The 20,520-nt window shown below is 39.3% G+C and overlaps 1 pseudogene; it reads left to right on the top strand.

Moving 5' to 3' along the window:
• Nucleotides 1-15,504, top strand: part of LOC125407490 (60S ribosomal export protein NMD3-like) — a 57,302-nt pseudogene extending 41,798 nt beyond the window's left edge.
• The last annotated feature ends 5,016 nt before the right edge of the window (nt 15,505-20,520 follow it).

Genomic DNA, 20,520 nt, shown 5'->3' with positions numbered 1-20,520 from the left:
TAATTCAATTTTTAATCTTCTCATGAAAATTAACTCAAATTGTAGAAGATTATCTGCAAGCTGGAGAGGAGCTGAAGCTGACTGAGCAAGCCATGATGAGCAAACCGTAAGTAGAATTGCTCCATACTTCTGAATCAGCTCCTCCTCCAGGTTCCTGCTCTGTTTTGGTTCCTGTCCTGACTTCCTTCAATGATGAACGGTGATTTCTTTATTTGGCATAAGTCAAAGAAACCCTTTCCTCCCCTACTTTAGTCATAGTGTTTCATCACAGCAATGATAACCCTAACTAGGGCAGAAATTATTAATGTTTTCTTTGGTACATAGTTGATATTGTTTGCTCTTTGTTAATCTTCACTCTTCAACCACGTTTCTTCTCTTCATATAACCCAGGCTGTTCTCTTTGATCATCGGCAGGTCATTAGAGTGCACACTGACGTTCCCAACTTAAAGTGAATGCACGTGATCTGAATGGTCGCCTTCATATAGTGTGCAAATGTCAGGTCCCACTACTGAAATTCATCATCTGTTGCTGTTGGGGAGCCTGAACGTCAGCGCTAGAGAGTCAGTGAATGACGCTACTTTGAGTATGTTTCAAAAAAGAATTTCCTCTTCCAAAATAAAATGTGTTCAGTTTAACCATGTTCTGATTTGAATGATGTTCTACATTTCCCAATTTGGGTTCTTGGCACTTTTATTTAACCAAAACTCAGAAGTATCATTATTGGCAATGCCAGAGAACCAGACAAGCCCAAGAGATAGTGACAAGACCAGATACAAATCAATAGCCGGGCCTACAATTTTTTTTATGTCACTGGTTATGACACAAAGTTACTAGTACTTAAAAAGGAACAATTCATATAAAGTTTTGAGCTTTTGTTTTCTCTTTAAATGGGATATCCAGCCCCTCAGCATCATTATTAAGCAACAGTAATGATGGGCCTTCGTTGGTGATGCCAAGAACACTTTAGATCACATAATCTCCATTATGCCCCGCTACAGCATCATCCTCACCCCTTTCTATATTTACCTTCTTCTCCTCCAGAAATTTGGATTACAAGCCTCAGTGAAAAAAAGGAATAAAATGACAACTTAAAATGGTTAGTTGAAGATTTTCCCATTCTGGTAGATACGGATGACTTTATAAAGTTATCTTTACTTCATGAAGATGTCACCTGATGTGTAAATATAAAACTATTATCTAAATAATAAGAACACTGCGTAGACACTGTACTTTCCATAAGGATTTTTAGAAGCCAGTTTCTTCTGAGATAGACAAGTCCTGGGGACATAATGACCCAGATGGTGGTATGTTCCCAGAGTTTGGGGCTGAATGTAGAAGAAATGGGGTTTAAATACATAAGGTAGTGGGAAATTATCTTCACCAGGTCTGCCATGTCAGAACCAAAGTAAAATATTCCCCATGAAGTTAAACCAAAGAGGAAGATTATCAGACTCAATACACAATCCAATAGTAACCATGAAGAAGTTATCTATCTGCCCTGGCACTTTATTGCATCTGAAAATATGTGTATAAAAATTAAAAGTATGGAAACAAAGGTAGCAATGGCACACATGTTAAAACTTAAATTACTTTGCTTTGGCTAATACACTTTCATGGTGATTGTAAACAGAACATCTGCCTAATGTTTTTTTATATAGAACAGGTATTGGGCCAGAGGATGTAGCTAAACTGGGAGAGGACTGACCTAATACACATCAGGCCCTGGGTTCGATAGCCAGGAAAGCATAAACTGGCTGTGGAGGCACATGTCTATAATCTCAGCTCTCAGATTTTAGCACTCAGATCTCAGGATGGATTCAACGCAATCCCCATCACAGATCTTTACAGATCTTGAAAGAAAAATACTCAACTTCCTATGGAAAAAAAAACAGGATACCTAAAACAATCCTGTACATTAAAGGAACTTCTAGAGGTATCACTATCCCTAATTTCAAGCTGAATGCATTGACCCAGGAGACAGTTTCCTGAACAGAACATCAATCACACAGGCACTAAGATCAGGAATTAATAAATGGGACCTCAAGAAACTGAAAAGCTTCTGTAAGGCAAAGGACACTGTCAAAAGAACAAAATGGCAACCCACAGAATGAGAAAAGATCTTTACCAAACTCACATCAGACAGAGGACTAATATCCAAAATATATAAAGAACTCAAGAAATAAGACATCAAGAAAGCCAAATAATCCAATTTTAAAATGGAATACATATATAAAGAGAGAAATCTCAACAGAGGAATCTCTAATGGCCAAGAATCACCTTTAAAATGTTCAACATGCTTAGCCATCAGGAAAATGAAAATGAAAATGGCACTGAGATTCCATCTTACACCTGTCAGAATGGCTAAGATCAAAAATACAATTCACGCTGGAGAGGATGTGGAGCAAGGGGAACACTTCTCCACTACCAGTGCGAGTGCCACTTGTACAGTCACTTTGGAAATGAATATAACTGTTTTTCAGAAAACTGGGAATCAATCTACCTCAGGCCCCAACAATACCACTCTTGGGCATATACCCAAAAGATGCACAATCATAGCAAAGGGCATTAGCACAACTATGCTCATAGTAGCTTTATTTGTAATAGCCAGAACCTGGAAACAACCTAGATGTCCCTCAACCAAAGATAGATAAAGAAAATGTGGTACATTTACACAATGGAGTATTACTCAGATATTAAAAACAACAGGAAATATGCTGGCAAATGGATGGAACTAGAAAAGATCATCCTGAGTGGGATAACCCAGACCCAGAAAGCCAAACATTGTATGTACTCACTTAGAAGTGAATATTAGCCTTAAAGTAAAGGAGAGCCGTGCTACAACACACAGACCCAGAGAAGCTAAGTAACAAGGAGGGTTCACGGGGTGATTATCAATCTCACTGTGCAGGGAAAATAGAGGGGACATTGCCAACGGGGGTGGGGCAGGAAGGGCAAATGGGGATGAGAACAGAAGCGGGGACAGTTCTGGGAGAGAACTGGAATCTGGGGGCATCTCTGAGATGAGCTAGAAACCTAAAGCAATGGAATTTCCTGGGAAACTATGGAGGTAACTCTAGCTAGGACTCCAGCCATGCCCTGTAACCAAGCAAGACTTCCAGTGGCGGGACCGAAACACCAACCCAGGCACAAAACCTTTGACCTACAATTTGTCCTGCCTACAAATAATGCTGGGATAAAAATGGCACAGAAATTGTGGGAGTGACCAGCTAATGATGGTCCAGCTGGAAACACATACCCTGAGAGAGAGCTCATCTCTGAAGACCAGATACCCCTGAGACCTAGAATAGAACCAAACATGAATGGCAAAAAACAGTCAATGAAATGATTCCTAGTGATAGTCCGCTATACTCAAAGACTGGTGCCTAGCCCAACTGTCATCAGAAAGGCTTTATCTAGTGACTGATGGAAACAAGCACAGAGACTTATAGCCAAACATAGGGCAAATCTTAGGGAATTGTTTGGAAGAAAAGGAAGAAGGATTGTAGGAGACACCATAAGGAAACTCACGGAACCAACTAATCTAGACTCATAGGGGCTCACAGAGGCAGAACTGACAACCAGAGACTCTGCATGGGACTGACCTAGGCCCTCTGCTTATATGATAGAGTTGTGTAACTTGGTCTTCCTGTGAGACTCCTAATAGTGGGAGCAGGGGCTGTCTGTCTGTTACCTGCCTTGGGGACCCATTCCTCCTAGATGATTACCTCATCCAGCCTTAAAAGGAAAAGAGGTGCCCAGTCTCACTGTAACTTGCTACGCCATGACTGGCTGATATCCATGGGAGGCCTGCCTGTATCCTAAGAGAAACACTGGAGGAGGATGGGATGGGTTGGGGGATGGGGAGCAACTGGAAAGAAGGAAGGGGAGGGAAACTCTGATTGGGATGTAAACACAATAAAGAAGTGAATAGACAAACAAACAAATAACAACAAAGTGATATGTTTGCGTATCGAGTTAGCAGGAGGCACAGCTGTGAAGTTTGGTTTCCATCGCCAACCTGACGGTTTCGGATCTCCTAAAAGAGCCTCAGCACATGTGTGAGGGATTATCTTCATTATATTAACTGATGTAGGAAGGCCTTATTGCTGTGACAACACCACTCTCTGGGCCTGGGGTCCTGAACCGCGTAAAAAGGAGAAAGTTAACTGAGCACTAGCAGGCACACTCTTTTCTCTTGAGTGTGCATGCAACGTAACAAATCACTTTACATTCTTCCGCCGTGACTTTCCCACAATGCCAGCCTATAGCCATGAGCTAACACAGCCTGCTTCTTCCACGGGTGCTCTGTCTTGTTTCACAGTCCCAGAATGACACTAACACAGCCAACATTTTTTTTCTCTTAGAAATTAGGAAAAAAGTATATTTCCAGACCAACTCATATTTGAATTTTTGTACCTCGAAAAATTGTCACTTACCCTATGTTGGTTTGGGAGAAAAGTAAAGGACGTAAAAAGATAGCCACGTGGTTTTGTTTCTGTAACTATCTCTCTACAGACTCCAGGACAAATACTTGCTTTCCTAAACAACACCTCACTGTGCCTACTCTGTGAAGGACACTGTTCTTCCAGATATTCAAACACTGAAAACCATTTAAAAAAAAAAAAAACTCTTTCGAAGTAAAAAGTTGATTGTTCTAAATTGTTAATCTTATTATGTATGGATAGGCAGATGATAGACTAAACACATAGATGACTTAGCAAATAAATGGACAGATAAATGATAATTTCTGATCTCTGAAAATGTTGTGTTTAAGTATAGTCAGTGTTAGCATTTCATTATGCTTTTTTATCATGTTTTAATAAAAATACTATTAGTAATTAGAATAGTACATAATCAAGAATATGTTAATTTTAAATGAGTCATTCAAACCAGCAGGATATACATATTTATACCTCTTAATAAGAACACCAATGACTTAATTTCTCTATAATATTTAAGACAATACCTGGCATAGAGAAAACACAATGTAAGTACTTGGGATATAAATTGCTCTATGAAACACCATAAAAGAATACTAAAACTTTGAAGCTAACAAGAACTTTAATATAAAAGCATAGTTGACTGAAGAACAGTGAGTATTCCCCTCCAAAAAAAAAGGTAAATTAAACTTTTAAAATTCTTTAAACTAGCATGTGAGAAGCTAGGTCTCATGACACTCTGAACAAAATATAGTTTATTGATTTCCCTCTATCTCCCTCACATCCCTGAGACCCCTCATTTCCTTTTGCGCCTTCCTTTACCCTAATCTCTTCTTGCCTTTCATATCCTCCATATCCTTTTGTCGACTCTTCATCTTTCCTCATTATCTACTATCTATTATTTATATTATAATTTTATGTATTGTATTATATATAATAACTGTACATTATACATATCTTCATCTCCTTTCTAGTTTTTTTTTAGGTTTTACCTACATATTATGAACTAGCAACAAAAAAAATGGTTCTAAATGTCTCTGAAGATTCTTCAAGCAAAATCCCAATGAAATTTCATTCCCTTTTATGAGTTGAAATACTAACATCTTTTAATATTCCTTGGGATAAAAATGACATCAATAAAACAACATACTCCAAGAGAAGTTTCAAAATACATCCTACTAGATCTGAAGCAGAACATGGTTCAATCTTATGAGGCACAGTATGAGTTAGCACACAGTGAGTGTTCTACTGCACATACTGACATTATAAATACATGATTATGCTCATTTACCAAATATCAGAATATTTGTAAAACATGAAGACCTATGTATGAAAAAATAAAAAGAAGACACTATTGATTAGGTGTGAGTACAGCTGTATTTGTATTAGGAGCATTAGGGGAAAAGTCAATAACGAAAAGAAATCAAAAGTTTTCAGAATATTCTCCAATTTCTTCCACCTTGGAGACAGATAAAGGTATGGTATAGTTTTAATAGTGGATAGGTTGTAAAAGCAGCCCAGGGGGAGGGAGCCAAGGGGGAAAGAGGACGTTGATAAGAGCGTGAGTAAAGTACAAGATGTACAAGAATGAAAATGTCAAAATGAAACCCGTTTACATAACGATTAGACATTAATGAAATATTTTACAGATAGGAGTCAGTTAATAAGAGAAGCCTCCAATTTAGTACCCGCAACAACTCCCAGAAGACTGCCTCAAAGAGAGGGACTCGGCAAGACACCAAGCTCTTCCCAGGTCTCAGTAAACAGCTCTCTCAGTAGAGCACATATCCCCTCTGCCTTTCTGACAAACCCTAACGATGTCTCAGAAGACCCAGAAGTGTCTGCGGAAACCTCATCCCCATGTATTTCAATTCCAGGCATAACTGTCTTTTTATCCCCTTTGTTGCTGTCTTCTAGGGCTCTTCTTTGTGAAATGTGCTTCCCCCACAATCTTGCTGCTGAGTGATCAATTTGTTTCCTGTGCTGTCTGATCGTCCCTCTTCTCAAAGGACTTAGGGGCTGCTTCTGTCCACATCAAGAATAAAGCTTAGCCTCCATCTTCACCTTAACTGAATCTGTCTCCTTTGCAATCTTAAAACTTTGGGTCAAATGAAAACGGAATTGAAACTTCCTAGATGAACATAGATTAGCAAAAGTAGGGAGGGGCATAAGACGAAAGATGGGGAGGTATTAGGGGAAACTGTATTTGGAATTCTTTTTTGATGATCTTCTCTCATTTTATATAACTATCCCAGTTTCCATTCCCTCCCTCCCTCCTGAGCTCCCCAGTATCCCCCCTATTATCTTCCCACCCAACCCCCATCCACTCCTCAGATAAGGCAAGGCTTCCCATGTGGAGTCAACAAAGTCTTGCACATCATTTTGAGGCAGGACCAGGGCCTGAGCAAGGTATCCCTCAAAAAAGAATGGGCTCCAAAACACCAGTCCAAACACTAGGGATAAATACTGATCCCACTCCATGGTCCCACAGGCTGTCCAAGCCGTACAACTCAGAGGGCCTAGTTTGTTTGATCCTATGTAGGTCCCCCGTTGTCAGTCTGGAGTAAGTGAGCTCGCACTAGCTCAGGTCAACTGTCTCTGTGGGTATCCCCATCATGGTCTTGACCCCTTTGCTCATATTATCATTCGTTGCTCTCTTTGACTGGACTCTAGAAGGTTGGACATCCTTTTAATATCTCAAACTTAAATATGATAACAACTGATATTCTCTTAATCAGCGTTACATTACATGATAAACAGAGGACAGAAATACAAATATCTGTACAAACACATTCTTAGCAATATCTGACAGAAACATTCATGTCAATTACAACTGGTCTGTGGCCTTAGCTGGTATTTATAGCTATCTTCCTTACTACCCATTCTGTATTTCTTCTATCCTCAGCAAGCACCTCAGCAGGTCTTATTGATTCTTTCTCTGGAGGAGTGACCTACTGCTTCATTTGTGAAGGGTGTGTGCCCTTTACCTTCATATGGAATCTAGAGATCAAACTCGGGTCACTGGGCTTGCGGAGTAGGTGCCATTATCTGCTGAGCCATCCTGTTGCCCCTCTTCTGATTTTGTATTAAATCTCTTAGGTATGATCATCTGTCCTACTTTCCAGAAGAGGAAATCAAAAGAAGTGGAGCAGGCTGCTAAACATCAGATACCTTGTTGGTGGAACCAGATTGCAAGTCAAATTTCAAGATACAAAGAGCCTGTTGCCCTAACTACTCTCAGCTTCCTCTCCAAAGAGCAAATCTATGAGCCTTAAATGAAGGAAATTCAAAACAGATAACACAAAAGACAATTTAAATTAACTCACATATATGTGATTTTATTAATAACCTTGTTAAGATACACAATATTGATACGATAATTATATTATTAAATATACACAAAATATATGTTAAGAATTATTGATTTCGATACAGAAGGAACATGGCAAAATCAAAATTCAAATCATTTTGAGTCAGTTATGGAAATGCCTTTAATTCCAGTACCTGGAGTCAGAGACAGAGAGATTATCTGTGAGTTCAAGACCAGGTTGGTCTATATAGTGCCAGCCATGGCTACATATTAAGACCTTGTCTCAAAAAATTTAGATAGAAATAGATTTGATTAACTCCCAAATTCACATGTCAATAATTTATCATTTAAAAACCAGTAATTACAGGTACTTGATATCAAAGTCAATAAGTATCACATAGACACCATTTCTGGCTAGTTCGACAATGATGATTGAATAGCCATAATGTGCCATAAAGTTGCGGTCCTGCTGACATCAAGAATTTTACGTGTGACCTTGAGTGTACCTTCTGTAAAGAAGTCTATGCCATAGATCCTTCATCCGACGATGGATGGCGATACAGACGGAAACCCACATTGGAGCACCAGACTGAGCCCCCCATGGTCCAAATAAGGAGCAGAAGGAGGAAGAACATGAAAAAAAAAACTCAGGACCGCGAGGGTGCGATCACCCACTGAAACAAGGGTACTGATCTGATGAGAGTTCACCAAGGCCAGTTGGACTGGGACTGAACGAGCAGGTGACCCAACCAGATTTTCTGAATGTGGCCAGATTCTCTGAATGTGGCTGGCCCGGAGCCTTTCTGAAAAGCCATTGACAATGACACTGGGACTTGTTTCCTCTGCATATACTGGATTTTTGGGATCCAGTCTGTTTGGATACTCACCTTCCTGGACCTGGAGGGAAGGGGGAGGAACTTGAACTTCCCACAGGGCTGGAAGCCCTGACTGCTCTTAGGGATGGAGAGGGAGGAGGGGGGGAGTGGGAGGGTGTTGGAAGGAGGGGCAGAAATGGAGACTTTCATAATTTAATAAACTTTGAAAAAAAAGAAGTCTATGCAAACATGAGAGTGAGATGACTAAAGGCTGGACATGAAAAAGCAAAAACAGAGCTAGCTTTGACTATTTGAAAGGTTAGTAGCAAAGAGGAGAATTAAAACAGCGTTGTTGCAAACACAAAATGGATTAAAGTCAATAAAAATGTTTTAAAAGTGACCCACCTCTAGAAATAAACAATTCTAAATGAAAGGCCAACATGAATATCAAAACACGGACTGCGTAACTGAAAAGAAAAGCAGATTCCTAGCCCTGGGAGAGAACTGGAGAAAAATCCCTACAGAGTTTCTTCCAACTTTACTATTCTAACACTTAAAATCTAACTATCAAAAATTCATAAAGATATTACAGTAACTACAATATCTAATTTTGTTAGACACTCATTAACTGCTTCCACTGAGAAATAATTTAATGACATCATGTTTGTACAGTTCTGCAATAAAAGCAAAATAAAGCTTTTAACCCAAGGAGAAAAAAAAAACAATAAAAGTCACCTAACCTTCCAATAAATGCCATCCTATAAACTTACTGTATTCAGAAACACATTAAGAAAAATCTACTATTCCCCTCAAAATATTGTAAAGTAGTATTTAATTAAAAATGACTCAAAACATAGTAAATTAGAAGGACAAGCCCAAGTTATAATACAAGCAATCCTTCCTGAGAGGAATACAGGGATCGGATAAATTTATGAGCAACTTTATGATGTTTTAATGGAATTTTAATTAATATGCTCCAAAATCATTTTAAATAATTTTTCATCATGTCTTAAATAATACTATCTATGTTATAATTAATGGCAAAATAACATTTCCATTGTAAAATTATCTTTTAATTGACATTGAATCTTTATATCTTGTGAAATCATTACCATTAATAAATAATATATTTAAGTTCTGCCATCTGTAAGAATTATTAATGTTGAAATGCTCTCAAAAGCAACCAAAATTATTATACAAACAAAAGATTCAGAAATTCAAAAATATTCTACCTAGCAGAATAGGTTCTTCTCTTACTGAGAACAACACACCAAAGCTTTTTATTATTAAATTTTAGTATTACTAATTCTTAGGAACAATGTTAAAAATAAAACTCAAACAGTAAAGTTGAGTACATTTTTTGTATCACTTGTGTACATCATTTGACAAGCACTAGGTATGATCTGGAGAGGATGCTACAAGTCAGTTTCTGTCTCGAAAGAACTTACACTTCTATGAAAAGTAAGAACACAGATAACTATGACAAGAAGATAAAACAATTTTCTAGAAATGAAGAAGAGAAAGAAATGGTACTCCAGGTTTTCAGCAATACTTCAACCACTGAAGAAATGGTGGGGGAAATGTAGAAATTAAAGAAAAAACTGAACTAAAGCATAGGGCATGACGATAGAAAACTCTGCACTCTGGATAAACATCACTATGTCTGTAGAAGAATGTTTGAAGATTACTTGCAACATTTTAATGAAGGATTTCAACATAAAATGTATCAGACTACACTTTACCATTAAACTAACATAGAGGGTAGGGGTGTGAAGCCCTGCCCAACCTCAGATTCAGAGGAACTCCCATCTATAGTGCCAGGCGCTGGCCACAATTTATCAGTGTAGTAAAACATATCCTGCAGTTAATTCACACAATTAACATTTAATTCTGTTTCTAAACATTTCTTTAAGCTATAAATGACACAATGTGTTTGAGTGCATGTTATAAAATTTCAACACTACAATAGACTTGCTTTTATGTAAGTTAGTGATAAAATGTACTTCTATTTGTCATTGATTTAACAAACTTGTGATTTTTTTTTACTTCTTTTTTTCATAAGTTATGGGCAATGTAGTTTATCTGTGAGCCTTGAATTTACTTACCATAAATAATTTCTCCTCAGGAACTGAAGGAAATCAGTAATGAAACAATAAGACAGTGTTAGGTTTATCAAGACTCTAAAAAAGGAATATTTACAATAAACAAAGGAAAAATCACAGGAATTAGATAGCAGGATGAGCAGGAAGCTCTAAGAGTCCTTGAAAGGAGGAAGCATAAAGCCCATTGTCCGCTGTTCCCACTTCAAACTAGAACAAAGGGAGGCATTGTGCCACATTTTTGGAGCAAACTTGGGACAGTTTGCCTTAAGTATAAGATGTAACAAACAACATATTTATTTAGAAACACTTAGTTCTCCCTACTTTTTCTTTTATTCACAAATAGTGTGACAGTATTTTCAAATCAAATGAACTCGTCTACATGGCCAGCAACTCACATCAAATATTTCATTTATGTATTTCACATTATTATTTCTGAACTTTATGGAACTATTTGGGTATTTGATCTTAAATTTAAAATTATAAATTAAATGGAATCCTTCGACAGAAAGTATGGTAAACAGCTCAGACAATAACGCCTTCTACACAGTCATTTCAGTCTGGACTTTAGGCAACATAAGAACCAGGCCTTTTATTTAGGGGCATTACTTCTGTTTGGATGGGATTTGGATTTTTCTGTGATTTTTTAGAAGCTATGCAGGTTTTAATAATTCTCCTTGGTTTTGTTGTTACTGTTGTTTCTTTTGTTTTGTTTTTTAATAATTATATCTTACAATTTGACTGTTTGTATCTTGAAACTAAGAATGCTGTTATTGAGCCAGACGGTGGTGGTGCACACCTTTAATCCCAGCACTTGGGAGGCAAAGGCAGGCAGATCTCTGTGAGCTGGAAGCCTGGTCTACAAGAGCTAGTATTCCAAGACAGGCTCCAATGCTACAAAGAAACCCTGTCTCAAAAAAAAAAAAAACAAAACAAAACAAAGTACTATTATTGTTCCAGTGACACAGTATATTGGCGCATCATAAGTTACATATAAGGAAGAAGCAGCTTGCTAATTTTTGAGCAGGTAAAGATATTCCCCAGTGAGTGAGTCTCCAGCAGCTAGTTATATAATTAGTACAGACTAAGGTAAATAATAGTGTAGCCTAAGCCCTTTGGGCCCTCAATAGTCAATGTAGCTAACAGTCTATATGCTTTTAGTTATCAGAAAGAAAATAATGTGATCTCCACAGTGGGAAATTCTCTTGATTTAACCTTAAAACATGTTCCAATTCAAATGCACAATTTGAGGAACAAGAGTACTTGGACATTAGACTAATACTTCATATTTAAAGAAACTAGAAAAACAATAACCCTAAACCATGGAGCTTAGTCAATTCTGGATTCAAATAAACACAGAGAGGTGTAACATGAGGGCTGGCTTGTTGGGGTATCTGTCCCGCCCAGTACCCCACAACCGGCAAGTCCCAAAGAAAATCACTCACAAGACTCCATAAGATTATAAACTGATTGGCCCATTAGCTCAGTTTTCTTATTAACTAATTCTTACATCTTACGGTAACCCATAATTCTACTCTGTGTTAGCCATATGGCTTGGTACCTTTTTCAGCTGTCAGCTCGCATGTGGCTTCTTTGGTGATCTGGGCAGGAATGGCAGAGGAAGCTTCCTGCTTCCCAGAATTCTCCTGTTCTCATTGCATCACCTCTACTTCCTGTCTGGTTTTCCCGCCTATACTTCCTGCCTGGCCAATCAGCATTTTATTAAAATACATGATTGACAGAATACAGACAATTCTCCCACACCAGAGAGGAGAGAGAACAAGCAGGAAAAAGAGGGAGAGAAAATGGAAAAGGAGGAAGGTATGAGAGAGAGAGGAAGAGGATGCTGGGGGAGAAGTCCCCTTTTCTGCTTTTCAGAATATTAGTGGGTGAGTCATACACATACACAGGTTGAATTAGAGTTAGCATCCAATTTTGTATACATTGACAATTATTTGTAGGCACATAATTATGAATAATACTAACAAGGCAGGACCCACAAAAGGCATGGTCCATGCAAACCATCATGGCCAATACATATGAGTAACAGAAATGTTATCAAATTCTTTACGTATAAAATTTAATTGGTCTTATATGTTATGTAAGGTAGAATATTAAAGTAGCACATGGCAGGAAATTGTTTACAGAAATGTAGTCTTTGAAATAGTAAATCATAGTTGATTGATTTTTGAAGAACTGTCCCTCACTTTACCTAGTTCCTGATTTATTTCTATCAGCATGGTGCCATTAATGTTGGTAGTTTTGCTAAACATACATGCTGTTGTCTTATCTCCTTCAGCATCCCTACCACAAGTCCAGGTATAGGGAGGAAGAGCACTTCAGCAACAGCATCAACAATGGTAGAAGGTCCAACACATGAAAACCATCTTCAAAACCAGCCTGGACAGCTCATGAGAGCCTCGGGTAAGGCATAGACTGTCCAGGCAAGATATACACTCCTGAAAATTCCCTTGATAAAGGTGAAGAAGGATTATTACAAATGAATGTCCAACCTGTAGGAAGATTTTTTTCCAGACTTCCAGGTAATATTTACAGTTGAACTACAATGATTAGGCACATCATTGCAGTTACTATACAGGCAGTGATTGAAAAGAGTCATTGATACTATGGGCAAATGATGGTATTATCCATTAAGGGGTCACCTTATCTGTTGAATAGCTGATATCGTCTCCTAGCAGAGCATAAAAAGCTGGACTCACACCCAAGGTCCATTAATTTGCCTTGTAACAATTCATTAATGTTCAATTTCCCTTGTAGGTATAAAAAGGTTTATCATGGGAGCTCTAATTGTACCAGAATCTAACAATCCTTGAAATTGTTATCCACACCTTACATTTATGTTTTTGTTTAGAAATTAAAGTATTATAACAAATTTAAATGTTTGAAATTATGTAGGCAATAATGCAGTTGCATAATTCTTTATACAGTAGACAAATGGAGCATTTTCGCTACTGATGCCAAGATAATTTGAATCAATAACTCTTGAATGGACATTTAGTTCTTCAAATGAACAACTGCTTTTCCCCAATAGGATCCCCCATGGGCCCTGCTGGGAGAGGACAAAATATCCCCATTTGTATGATTTGAACATTTTAATCGTGACTTTTAAAAAATGAAGTTCTATTACTTTTAAATCAGCAGCTGCATTGCCAAGAGTATCCACAAGTCCTTCCTATTTAAAAATCTGTTGATTTCCCCACATTGTTGGCCAGGGCCCTTGGAAGGGTCTTGTCACCAAGTTTTCTAGATCAGTTAGAAGTTTGCCTTGTGTATCAAATTTAGAGTGATATTGATTGCCTAATACCTTCCGTTTTTTATAATGGGGGCTAAATCTTGGTACTTTTCCTACATTCATTCTCTATCTCTTTCTGTCTCTCTCTCTCTTTCTGTCTCTCTCTCTCTCTCTCTCTCTCTCTCTCTCTCTCTCTCTCTCTCCTGTTCTTATGTGACCCACTTTGCACAGTTAAAACATTGTATTTGTTTTTCTTTCTGGTTGAAGGCAGCAACTACAACAGTGCTAAGGTAGTTTGAATGTATTTGGTCTCCTTAAGTTCCTAGGGGGTGGCCCTACTAGGATGTGTGGTTTTGTTGGAGTAGGTATGACCTTGTTAGAGGAAGTGTGTCACTTTAGGGGTAGGCTTTGAGGTTTCATATATGCTCAAGCCATATCCTGTGTGTCAGGTCACTTCCTGTGGCCGGCTGAACAAGATGAAGCTCCTTCTCCACTCTCAGCTTCTCCAGCACAATGTCTGCCTGCAGGCCACCGTGTCCTGCCATGATGATAATGGGCTGAACCTCTGAACTATAGGCCACCCGATTAAATGTTTTCCTTTACAAGAGTTGGCATGGTCATGGTAACCCATGAAACCCTAAGACAAGTATGTTATAAATGGGGAAACCCATATCTGTGCAGGCCCTAATATGTTCCTCCAAAGATCTTCCTGTAGCTCACAGAGGTTATGAAACCCTTTGAAATACTGAATCAGCTTTATCAAAAGCCAGAATATTTACAAATATATCCCTGATATTGGCTTGAGATATAATTTTCCTTAGATTTTCAGGTCAGTTAGCCACATAAGGTTCTGAATTGCCCTGCCTAATCTTATTAAAAGGAAGGTGGGTCTTTCTTGATACAATAATTTTTCCCAAGCTATAATGCAACAAAAATTCACTTGAGTATTAGAGAAATGACTCAGAGGTTAGGAGCACTGGCTGTTCTTCCAGAGGTCCTGAGTTCAATTCCCAGCAACAACACAGTGATTTATAACCACCTATGATAAGATCTGATTCCCTTTTCAGGCATGCAGGCATACATGCAGGCAGAACACTGTATTCATAATAAATAAATCTTAATTTAAAAAAAAAGTAAACTTGGTTTATCACTAAGTCATCACACCATAGCAGTCTCCCAATTCCTGTCCAATCTCCTTTCCCCGTAAGATGCTCTGACCCCTGGGGCAAATGCAGAAGCCATAGTAAAGGAGTATTTTCTTTGAGTGGAATCTCAAAAGACTTCTCAAACAAACCCTCTTCTGATTTCAACTCAAGCTCCTCCATTTTCTGTTTCAAAGATATCTTGTTTCTTTTCTTAGTTTTACTTTCATTAATGGTGGCCCCATCTCTGACGTTGCTGAGGAGTGAAGCCTCTGCAGAGCTGAAGATTCAATCACAAAGGAACCAAATGTGCAGTGATGACCTCTCCCTCATGGTGAATGCATCAGAAAGTTCCATCATCTCTTTCCAGTCTTTTCCCTTTAATGTCCCTTGTGGCGTCAGAGGAGCCAGTAACAGAGCCTTTGAATGTGTTATGCAGAATTAAAAGTTCTCCCTGGAGGATCATACTTCAAAAGCCTGAAGCCAAGCCCTGAAGAATTTAAGATAATTCTCCAGCTTAACGTCTGCACTTTCACTTTGATTTTGCCCCATTTTTCTTCCCCTGACTATTTCGGTATTTACTTTAGGTAGGAACCCCATATTTGGGGGATCAACACCCTTCTCTTTAAGTCCCGTGTTCGGTGCCACTTGTCCACCTGACCAGCAAAACTAAGTTTCTGTGGAGCAAAGGATGTGCCAAAGACCTGAGTGGGGTACCAGGGGATTCCAGGCATTTGAGCTCAAGTAGTGCAAACAAAACACTTCTCATTTTTTAACATTAATGAAAGCAAAACATGAGGTGATGTTCACAGATAGCTTAAGCAAATGCAAGTTGAGCAAGGTGTTACATTTTATATCTTTGATCATGTGAAAAAGAACTAGCATCCTTCCTCCCAGGCCTTTGCTTTCTCACAGAGGTAATGTGAACTTACCTGGGCATTCCCTTCATGCCCTTGCCTTTTTTTATTATTATTATTATTATTATTATTATTATTTCTTCCCACCTCCTCCCTGCCTCCCTTTTTCCTCCCTCTCCCCACCTCCCCCTTCCTCTCTAGTCCTAAGAGCAGACAGGGTTCCCTGCCCCGTGGGAAGTCCAAGGTCCTCCCCCCTCCATTCAGGTCTATAAAGGTGAGCAACCAAACAAACCAGGCTCCCACAAAGTCAGTCCATGCAGTAGAATCAAAACCCAGTGCCATTGTCTTTGGCTTCTCAGTCAACCTTCATTGACAGCCACATTCAGAGTGTCTGGTTTGATCACATACTCCATCAGTCCCAGTCCAGCTGGCCTTGGTGAGCTCCCCTTAGATCAGTCCCACCGTCTCAGTGGGTGAATGCACCCCTCGTGGGCCTGACTTCCTTGCTCATGTTCTTCAAGTGCACTCACATAGAGTTTATGCTGTAACATGAGGGCCGGCTTGTTGGGGTTTCTGTCCCACCCAGTACCCAACAGCCGGCAAGTCCCAAGGAAAATCAATCACACAGAGAACTCTATAAGTTATAAAGCTGATTGGCCCATTAGGTCAGGCTTCTTGTTAACTCTTATAACTTATGTTACCCCATTATCCTTATCTACTTTAGCACATGGCTCCGTACCTTTCTCAGCTGGGCAAGTTACATGCTGCCTCTTCAGTGATCTGCGCAGGAGTGGCTGAGAGAGCTTCTGCTTCCAGAATACTCCCAGTCTCTTTGCTCCACCCCTACTTCCTGTCTGGCGTTCCCGCCTATACTGCCTGCCTGGCCAATCAGCATTTTATTAAAATATGATTGACAGAATACAGATAATTCTCCCACACCATTTCCCTCTTTTTTTTTTAAACAAAGGAAAATATCCATAGTCCATTTGTTGAGAATGTGGGCGTAGTATTTCAGGCTACTTCCTGCTGGTTAGGGGCGCTGATAATCTTATGGGGACCTAAAGAAAATTTAGAGTTATAATCAAGTCCTGACTGGAGTATCCTGTGAGTCCTGATCATCTCAGGCAGCAGTCTTGAATCAGTTCTGGATGTAGAACTCAGACATCCGGGCCATCTGTTCCTATCGGAGATTTCTCAGGAGGTCTTCCTTGTTCAAACTGGATTTTTCTTAACTCAGAATGAATCCAAAGCCTCTCATTTTCTGTGGAAACAAAAGCAAAATCTCTTCTCCAAAGTAACATACCTTTTGACTTCAGTTTTGAAGCCAAGGTATTTTCAAAATACCTATCTTGGGTTAGTTCAGCAGCATTTATAAACAAAAGTCTTTTAGCAACTGTTGCTCCTTCCTCAGCATTCAAACAATTCAAAGAGAGCATAATAGTATACAGTATCAAGATTCTCTGTGTATTTTCCATCTTTGTGTGGCTTTACTTTAACCTCTATTTCTTTTATTTTTACTTTTACTTTTAGATACAGGTTCACTGTATATCTTTCTCCTGGAATAACTCTGTAGACCAGGCTGTCCTTGAACTCACAGAGATCCTTCTGTCTCTGCCTCCCCAGTACTGGGCTCAAAGGTGTTTGCTACCACACCTTGAACTCAGAGATCCACATGTCTTTGCTTCCCCAGTGTTAGGATTAAAGGTGTGTGCTACCACACCTTGAGCTCAGAGATCTGTCTGTCTCTGCCTCCCAGGCATTGGAATTAAAGGTGTGTACCACCACACCCAACTACTCTCTTTCTTTCCTTTTAACTTTAAGAACTTTAACTTTCAGTCTGCATATACACACTGTAAACCATTTAGAGGTTTTCTTCCTCTTTGAATCTCTCTTTACTGTATATCTCTCCTTTTTTCTGACCACATGAGCCTAAAACCGTGGCTTTGATGGCTGGATCTAGGCCATTTCTTAGCTTTCCAGCCTCATGGCAGAGGTACTGCTGAAGCCATTTTTATTGCCACAGCTCTGTGGCATTTCAAGGTCCCTGCTAGCAAGCAAGCTGCAGCATTCTGCTCACAGACCACACTCAGTCGGACTGCCTGCCTGAAACAGTCAGAGATTGCCCTGGCAGGGCAGCCCAGAAAGATGGCATTTTAAAACAGCGCAGCTTTTTTCCTGCTACGGCTGAAAACCGAAAAGCATGCGTTAAGCTTTTCATCAACACCGTTTAAGTGTTTCGTGGCAGGACTTCTTAATGAGCTACAAAGTTTTGCAGCTAAAGCTGAGTCAGGAAGCCTCCCTTAGATGAGAGTGCTTGCTTGCTCTAGCAAACAGAGCAGACCTGAGAAATTGCTGCTACCAACAAAACATGCTTTACTCTATTCATTCCCAAGCTTTCTCAAGCTTTCTGTGGATTCAGTTATCCACGTTGGCACCATCTGTAACATGAGGGCCGGCTTGTTGGGGTTTCTGTCCCTCCTGGTACCCCAACAGCCGGCAAGCAACAAAGAAAATCACACACAGGACTCCATAAGGTTATAAACTGATTGGCCCATTAGGTCAGGCTTCTTGTTAACTCTTATAACTTATGTTACCCCATTATCCTTATCTACTTTAGCACATGGCTCCGTACCTTTCTCAGCTGGGCAAGTTACATGCTGCCTCTTCAGTGATCTGCGCAGGAGTGGCTGAGAGAGCTTCTGCTTCCAGAATACTCCCAGTCTCTTTGCTCCACCCCTACTTCCTGTCTGGCGTTCCCGCCTATACTGCCTGCCTGGCCAATCAGCGTTTTATTAAAATATGATTGACAGAATACAGATAATTCTCCTGCACCATTATGCCATTCTTTCTAGAAGGCCAGGCTGTGGGAAGAATATTCTGCACTCTGGCACACCCAGAGTTCACACTAAGTTCACAGCCTTCTGACACAGGCCCCACAGTATTTGTAGCTCAAGATATACTCACATAAAATAATGCATTGCATTGAACATGGTACGTTTGTCTCAAAGGGAGGAAAAGTAACAAGAATCATGACATCTCTCTAGCCAATCAAAACCAAAAAGATAATAAAGATTTTGTTTAATGTAATATGAGACCAACTAGACAGAGAGAATTCATTCACTACGTTCTCTTTCACTATTACTTGATACTTTCTCTCAAAGTCAGTTTTTGATAGTTTTTATAATGCTAAATAATTTATAAACACGAACACTAAAATAAAGGAATAAGTAAGTTTTTATTGTAATACAAATCCTCGTTTCTGTAACAAAATGTTGATGCTAAATGGTTCAAATAATGATACCTTGAGGAATGTTTAAAGTAATAATTTAAGTAATAATTAAAGGTCGCGCTGGGCGGTGGTAATGCAGTCTTTAATCCCAGCACTTGGGAGGCAGAGGCAGGCAGATCTCTGAGAGTTTGAGGCCAGCCTGGTCTACAAAGCAAGTTCCAGGGCAGGCTCCAAGGCTACACAGAGAAACCCTGTCTCAAAAAATAAATAAATAATGGAGTACTACACAGCAGAAAAAAATAATGACGTCTTGAAATTTGCAAGCAAATGGATAGATCTAGAAAACATTATATTGAGTGAGGTAACCCAGACCCAAAAATACAAACATCATGTGTACTCACTCATAAGTGGATTTTAGACAAAAGACAAAGAAAACCAGCTTACAATTCACAATGCCAGAGAACCTAGACCCTAAGAGAGATATACATAGATTTAATCTACATGGAAAGTAGAAAAAAAGACAAGATCTCCTGAGTAAATTGGGATCATGGGTACAATGGAAGAAGGTTGAAGGGGGAGGGAAGAGGCAGGGAGGAGAGCAGATAAAATGTAGAGCTCAATAAAATGAATAAAGAACACTAAGGTTCTGGACAGGTCTGTGAAGGCTCTTCTTTTTGTTATTGTTTTGTATTGTATTGGCTTTGGGATTAAAAGTGTGTGCCACCACACCTGGCTGGATTTTCTTGGATTGGATCATTTGAAGACCCACCCTAAATCTGGGACTCACTCTCTGGTAACAGCCTACATAAAAGCTCACAGAAGAGGCTGGCTTTTGCATTTTGGCTGCTCGTCCTCACTTTCACTGGAAAATCCCTGAGCCGCTCCTTCACAGGTGTCAGAGCTTCCTTCTTTGGGATTCCAGTGTAGGCTGAGACTAGCAGATGCCTAAGACTTCTCAGAGACACCAGCATCAGATTGTAACAGCAGAGTCATCCATTCTCACAAACTGAGCAACTATAGGATCTTTGACTACATACACACACACACACACACACACACACACACACACACACAAATCTTCTGTTCCTTTAGAGAACTTTGACCTATGTGCATATTTAGATTTATTCTGTAAGGTAATTTTTTATCATCATGATGTGGACTCAGCTGAACTTTCATCAACAATTGTTCATGCGTATCTGTGACCGGGAATCACAGTCTGTCATACGGCACTCATACTGTTACGTCACCACGAGCAAATGCCAAAACAGTCTCTACCATCCTAGGATTTTTCTTCTTTCCCGAAGTGACAAGGAAGTTCAAGTAAGAAGACAGTGGTTATAGTTCCCAACCTGAATTGAGGGTCGTTGAATGTAGG

The sequence above is a fragment of the Myodes glareolus genome, chromosome 19 (assembly GCF_982192425.1).
Source record: "Myodes glareolus chromosome 19, mMyoGla1.1, whole genome shotgun sequence".
NCBI classification, from domain to species: Eukaryota; Metazoa; Chordata; class Mammalia; order Rodentia; family Cricetidae; genus Myodes; species Myodes glareolus.
The sequence above is the reverse complement of the archived record's forward strand: the minus strand, read 5'-3'. Positions and strand labels throughout refer to the sequence as shown.